The sequence below is a fragment of the Salmo salar genome, unplaced genomic scaffold, assembly GCF_965601325.2.
Source record: "Salmo salar unplaced genomic scaffold, fSalSal1 ptg000206l, whole genome shotgun sequence".
NCBI lineage: Eukaryota > Metazoa > Chordata > Actinopteri > Salmoniformes > Salmonidae > Salmo > Salmo salar.
Genome location: NW_027675329.1, coordinates 1,755,001 through 1,760,948, shown reverse-complemented (window position 1 = coordinate 1,760,948; position 5,948 = coordinate 1,755,001). Strand labels below are relative to the sequence as shown.

Here is a 5,948-nt window from a genome sequence, read left to right as displayed (position 1 = left end):
GGGGGACCTGATCCTATATCATAATGAGTCAGATTACATGGAGAGGGGGGACCTGATCCTATATCATAATGAATCAGATTACATGGAGAGGGGGGACCTGATTCTAGATCAGCAATCCAACTCTGGGACACTGCCTGTATGAAACCGAACAGCAGGTGTTTACTGCCCTCTAGTGGAAGATACCAATAAAAAACTTTATTATCAGGGTGGGGAGATGGCTGATTGAAACAGAAAGTAAAGTTGTTCTTTTGTACAGGATCCATTTTGAGACGACAGAGCAGAAAACACTATATGGAGATTATTGAAAAATAAAGTAAGTATTTCTGAACAATAATCTATTCTAAAGGACAGAGTAAGAGAATGAATACTAGGAATGAGATATTACTAGTTAGAACTGCTATTTGAGCTGAGTTGCTGACAGACAGCAGTTTTCAAAGTGGAAACTAATCAGTAGGTCTACATGTTATCAGTAAAACGTCTGGTAAAGATGGTGGAGGAGCTTTTACATTATATGGTTTAATGTTTATCTCAGGGTTTCTCAATCCTTTTGTTCTTACCAGCACTTACACACCTGATTCAACTAATCATTAAATATTTTAAGACAGTTTAATATTTGAGGCATACAAATGAACATTCTCAAATTAAAACCTTTTGGGTTTGTAGGCCTGTTAACAATTATTAAAGTCCTACAGTAACTCACATTTTGGAGGAAAAAAACACAGCTAAACTTGGTTTAGAGTAAATTATATGTTTATCTAAAATAATGTAAGAGAAGAAACGCGTCTGGGTTTAGAACTCTGGGTTTAGAACTCTGTGTCTCAGTGCCCTGCGACAGTGGGAAGTTCGTTTTGCATGGCCCGGTGCTACAGGTGAGTGGAGTTTTTCTTTAAGGACCAATGGAATGGTCTAAAATGCGTAAACTCTGCGCACCCGGGGAGCCGGGCAATGCAAAACGAATTCACCCTGTGACCGTTGTTTTATTTCCTTATATGAAACTGAAAGTAACTTTGTAGCCCACGCAGTTACAAAATGTCTGTTGAAACTGTGGCTCATATGTCTCTAGAACGTTAGAACAGTGGTGGAAAAAGTACTCAATTCTCATACTGGAGTAAAAGTAAAGATACCTTAATAGAAAATGACTCAATTAAAAGTGAAAGTCACCCAGTAAAATACTTCTTCAGTAAAAGTCAAAGTATTTGGTTTCAAATATAATTAAGTATCAAAGGTAAATATAATTGCTAAAATATACTTAAGCATCAAAAGTAAAAGTAAAGTAGTGATAATTTAAAATTCCTTTTATTAAGCAAACCAGACGGCACAATTTTCTTGTTATTTTAATTTACGGATAGCCAGGGTCACACTCCAACACTCAGACATCATTTAAAAATGAAGCATTTGTTTTTAGTGAGTCCTCCAGATCAGAGGCAGGGATGACCAGGGATGTTCTCTGTTTAGTGAGTCCTTCAGATCAGAGGCAGTAGGGATGACCAGGGATGTTCTCTGTTTAGTGAGTCCTCCAGATCAGAGACAGTAGGGATGACCAGGGATGTTCTCTGTTTAGTGAGTCCTCCAGATCAGAGGCAGTAGGGATGACCAGGGATGTTCTCTGTTTAGTGAGTCCTCCAGATCAGAGGCAGTAGGGATGACCAGGGATGTTCTCTGTTTAGTGAGTCCGCAGTAGGGATGACCAGGGATGTTCTCTGTTTAGTTAGTCCTCCAGATCAGAGGCAGTAGGGATGACCAGGGATGTTCTCTGTTTAGTTAGTCCTCCAGATCAGAGGCAGTAGGGATGTTCTCTTGATAAGTGTTCAAATTGGACCGTTTTCTGTCCTGCTAAGCATTCAACATGTAACGAGTACTTTTGGGTGTCAGGGAAAATGTATGGAGTAAATAGTACATCTTTTTCTTCATGAATGTAGAGAAGTAAAAGAGAAAGTTGTTAAAAATATATTTCTCAAAGAGATAATGAATGAATGAGAACAATTGACATTCAAGAATTAGTCACTGTGTTAACCACAACCAACATGCTGGATCTCTGTTTAGTTGTCACTGTGTTAACCACAACCAACATGCTGGATCTCTGTTTAGTTGTCACTGTGTTAACCACAACCAACATGCTGGATCTCTGTTTAGTTGTCACTGTGTTAACCACAACCAACATGTTGGATCTCTGTTTAGTTGTCACTGTGTTAACCACAACCAACATGCTGGATCTCTGTTTAGTTGTCACTGTGTTGACCACAACCAACATGCTGGATCTCTGTTTAGTTGTCACTGTGTTAACCACAACCAACATGTTGGATCTCTGTTTAGTTGTCACTGTGTTAACCACAACCAACATGCTGGATCTCTGTTTAGTTGTCACTGTGTTAACCACAATCAACATGCTGGATCTCTGTTTAGTTGTTACTGTGTTAACCACAACCAACATGCTGGATCTCTGTTTAGTTGTCCCTGTGTTGACCACAATCAACATGTTGGATCTCTGTTTAGGGGTCACTGCTCTAAAATGAGTCTCTCTGGGGAGAGAGAGGAGGGGGGCCCTGTCTCTAAAATGCATCTCTCTGGGGGACATGACACCAAAGCTAAGAGGTAAGATGACAATTTTATGAAGAATTTATTAACTTTATTTCCAAAATAAATAGCTATCTTAAGATGAATGCAGTTACTGTAAATCTCTCTGGATAAGAGCATCTGCTAAATCAGGGGTTCTCAATCCGGGGTCTGTGGAGGTACTGCAGGGGTTCTCAATCCGGGGTCTGTGGAGGTACTGCAGGGGCTCCACGGCACCCTGACTGTACTCGTTGCAATGTAACACATTTGATAGAATTTTCACATGACACGACCACTTTGCCTACTCTTAATTATTGCCTAATATAATGGAATGCATATTTTCTTTACCAATTCTGATCGTTGTTACAAGAAGAATTTTGACAATATTCCCGTTATATCAACACACTCTTCACACCCGTTTAACAACTCTAAATAGCTTTGGCATAGTAGGCATCAAGTCCCTTGCAAATAATGTTGCCTGCAACGTTGCATACAATGTTCATTTTCATCGAACACAGATTACGCCCTAGATGTCTTCAATTGCCCAATTTATAGCCATGCCAAATTTAGGATAATTTTTTTAACAATGTGATGTTGTGCTCCCAAGGGAGAACTTGAAATAACATGATGTGGATAATTAAATAATCAAAAGAAAAACGTGTTAATTTTACACTCAGAAAAGAAGGTTCCTTATAGAACCAAAAAGGCTTCTCTCACTTCCTTAATATATGGAACCACTAAAAGTGATATATATTTTGGGTTCAGTGAAGAAGAACCTCTAGAGTTCTGATCAACGAATGGTGAATGTTTTGAGGATGTGAACCCAGCAGCCCTCCAGGGGTCAGATCAATTCCTCACGTTTTTTCCAGCGCCCGGCCCGGGATTCAAACCAGCCACCTTTCAGCCACAGGTCCAACTCCTGCCACAGCTCCAACTCCTTAGCCACTGGGCGAAAACCTGAGTTAATCTTGGGAAATTAGCATAAATTAATCTGCCAAAATGAAGACAAAATGCTTTGGAGACATACATGGTATCACTTGTTATACATAAGTATTATACATAAATCATTGCCAAAAGCACAGGACATATATTATTTATGGATTGATCATATCAAATATCAAAACATTATTTTAACTACTACAAAGCATTTACATGTGGCTCAGGAACCACTGACTCACTGCATTGTTCTATAGTATTATCAAGACACCTGCTGTTAACTCTTAACTACTTAGGACAGCTCACGAGGTGTCCTAAATATCTGCTGACTAGGTGGGACTAGAGATTTCATGCATAGCTTTAATTTATTCCCCGAAGTGTCAAATGTCTTTATTCTCAGCACTTATACGACCACTTCTCTACTCTGAGACGCTTTGTGGATATGGGCCTAGATCTCAAAATATTGTTATAAAAAAAGTGGAACGTTTGTTTAACATAATAATAAAAAATGAATATTACTAATGTAACCCACTGTAAAGACTGGGCTTAGTTGATTGTGTTGCACTGCTCAAGTCCGCGTTCTGGAACTGTCCGAGTCCACGTCCGGTGTGGCACCAAGAATATTGTCCGGTTACGCGCAGAGTGGACTAAGGTAAATTTTGGGGAATAACGATGGAGTTTGTTACAGTGTTGAAACGCCAAACTTTATTGTTCAATTAGCTTTTTGCTTTACGGTCAGGGACAGGATGAGTGTAGCCAGATCCTTTTCACTCTCTATCCTTGTTTCATTTTGTGGTTCACCGGATTCGTCATCATCATCGAGACAAACGACAGACGAACGTCCTGCTAGCTAGCCAAGCTAGTCGGTAAAGCTAGGTAAGCTAGCTAGCTACTCTACCAGCAGCATCCTAGTTATCCTAGCTAGTCGGTACAGCTAGGTAAGCTAGCTAGCTACTCTACCAGCAGCATCCTAGTTATCCTAGCTAGTCGGTACAGCTAGGTAAGCTAGCTAGCATCTCTACCAGCAGCATCCTAGTTATCCAAGCTAGTAGGTACAGCTGGGTAAGCTAGCTAGCTAGCTACCCTACCAGCAGCATCCTAGTTATCCTAGCTAGTCGGTACAGCTGGGTAAGCTAGCTAGCTACTCTACCAGCAGCATCCTAGTTATCCTAGCTAGTTAGTACAGCTAGGTAAGCTAGCTAGCTACTCTACCAGCAGCATCCTAGTTATCCTAGCTAGTTGGAACAGCTGGGTAAGCTAACTAGCTACTCTACCAGCAGCATCCTAGTTATCCAAGCTAGTCGGTACAGCTGGGTAAGCTAGCTAGCTAGCTACTCTACCAGCAGCATCCTAGTTATCCTAGCTAGTCGGTACAGCTGGGTAAGCTAGCTAGCTACTCTACCAGCAGCATCCTAGTTATCCTAGCTAGTCGGTACAGCTGGGTAAGCTAGCTAGCTACTCTACCAGCAGCATCCTAGTTATCCTAGCTAGTTAGAACAGCTGGGTAAGCTAACTAGCTACTCTACCAGCAGCATCCTAGTTATCCTAGCTAGTCGTTACAGCTAGGTAAGCTAGCTAGCTACTCTACCAGCAGCATCCTATTTATCCTAGCTAGTCGTTACAGCTAGGTAAGCTAGCTAGCTACTCTACCAGCAGCATCCTAGTTATCCTAGCTAGTCGGTACAGCTAGGTAAGCTAGCTAGCTACTCTACCAGCAGCATCCTAGTTATCCTAGCTTGTCGGTACAGCTAGGTAAGCTAGCTAGCTACTATACCAGCAGCATCCTAGTTATCCTAGCTAGTCGGTACAGCTAGGTAAGCTAGCTAGCTACTCTACCAGCAGCATCCTAGTTATCCTAGCTAGTCGGTACAGCTGGGTAAGCTAGCTAGCTACTCTACCAGCAGCATCCTAGTTATCCAAGCTAGTTGGTACAGCTAGGTAAGCTAGCTAGCATCTCTACCAGCAGCATCCTAGTTATCCAAGCTAGTCGGTACAGCTGGGTAAGCTAGCTAGCTAGCTACCCTACCAGCAGCATCCTAGTTATCCTAGCTAGTCGGTACAGCTGGGTAAGCTAGCTAGCTACTCTACCAGCAGCATCCTAGTTATCCTAGCTAGTCGGAACAGCTGGGTAAGCTAGCTAGCTACTATACCAGCAGCATCCTAGTTATCCTAGCTAGTCAGAACTGCTAGGTAAGCTAGCTAGCTACTATACCAGCAGCATCCTAGTTATCCTAGCTAGTCGGTACAGCTAGGTAAGCTAGCTAGCTACTCTACCAGCAGCATCCTAGTTATCCTAGCTAGTCGGTACAGCTATGTAAGCTAGCTAGCTACTCTACCAGCAGCATCCTAGTTATCCTAGCTAGTCGGTACAGCTAGGTAAGCTAGCTAGCTACTCTACCAGCAGCATCCTAGTTATCCTAGCTAGTTGGAACAGCTAGGTAAGCTAGTTCGCTACTCTA

General features: G+C 41.8%; 1 long non-coding RNA gene across 1 annotated transcript; it reads left to right on the top strand.

Moving 5' to 3' along the window:
- Positions 1–209: 209 nt before the first annotated feature.
- On the top strand, positions 210–4,016 carry LOC123741812 (uncharacterized). The gene is made up of 2 exons (XR_014383228.1): positions 210–313; positions 2,494–4,016. It is a non-coding gene; the product is annotated as an uncharacterized LOC123741812 (long non-coding RNA).
- Positions 4,017–5,948: the final 1,932 nt, after the last annotated feature.